The following is a 1,044-nucleotide window of genomic DNA, read 5'->3' as shown; positions in this document are numbered from 1 at the left end:
TGTTCTTATTACCAGTTGGAACATCTTCTGGATATATGCCCAGGAGAGGTATTGCTGGATCCTCTGATAGTACTATGTCCAATTTTCTGAGGAACTGCCAGATTGATTTCCAGAGTAGTTTTACAAGCTTGCAGTCCCACCAACAATGGAGGAGTGTTCCTCTTTCTCCATATCCTCACCAGCATCTGCGGTAACCTGAATTTTTGATCTTAGCCATTCTGACTGGTGTGAGGTGGAATCTCAAGGTTGTTTTGATTTGCATTTCATTGATGACTAAGGATGTTGAACATTTTTTTGAGGTGTTTCTCAGCCATTCAATATTCCTCAGTTGAGAATTCTTTGTTTAGTTCTGCGCCCCTCTTTTTTTTAATGGGGTTATTTGATTTTCTGGAGTCTGTCTTCTTGAGTTCTTTATATATAATGGATATTAGGATTTAGGATTGATTTAGGATTGGTAAAGATCCTTTCCCAATCTGTAGGTGGCCTTTTTGTCTTATTGACGGTGTCTTTTGCCTTAAAGAACTTTGCTATTTTATGAGGTCCCATTTTTCAATTCTCGATCTTACAGCACAAGCCTTTATAGTTCTATTCAGGAATTTTTCCCCTGTGCCCATATCTTCGAGGCTTTTCCCCACTTTCTCCTCTAAAAGTTTCAGTGTCTCTGGTGTTATGTGGAGTTCCTTGATCCACTTAGACTTGAGCTTAGTACAAGGAGAGAAGAATGGATCAATTCTCATTCTTCTACATGATAACAGCCAGTTGTGCTAGTACTATTTGTTGAAAATGCTGTCATTTTTCCACTGGACAGTTTTAGCTCCCTTGTCAAAGATCAAGTGACCATAGATGTGTGGTTTCATTTCTGGGTCTTCAGTTCTATTCCATTGGTCTACCTGTCTGTTGCTATACCGCTATACCAGTACCATGCTTTTTTTTTTTTTTTTTTCATCATAATTGCTCTGTAGTACAGTTTTAGGTCAGGCATAGTGATTCCCCCAGAGATTCTTTTATCATTGAGAATAGTTTTTGCTATCCTAGGTTTTTTTT

At 38.3% G+C, this 1,044-nt stretch overlaps 1 protein-coding gene across 2 annotated transcripts in view; it reads left to right on the top strand.

The window, feature by feature from the left end:
• Window positions 1-1,044, top strand: part of Atp8b4 (ATPase phospholipid transporting 8B4 (putative)) — a 177,924-nt gene that overhangs the window by 42,745 nt on the left and 134,135 nt on the right. The gene's annotated exons all lie outside the window — the stretch shown is intronic.

This window comes from Mus pahari, chromosome 3 (assembly GCF_900095145.1).
Source record: "Mus pahari chromosome 3, PAHARI_EIJ_v1.1, whole genome shotgun sequence".
NCBI lineage: Eukaryota > Metazoa > Chordata > Mammalia > Rodentia > Muridae > Mus > Mus pahari.
The sequence above is the reverse complement of the archived record's forward strand: the minus strand, read 5'-3'. Positions and strand labels throughout refer to the sequence as shown.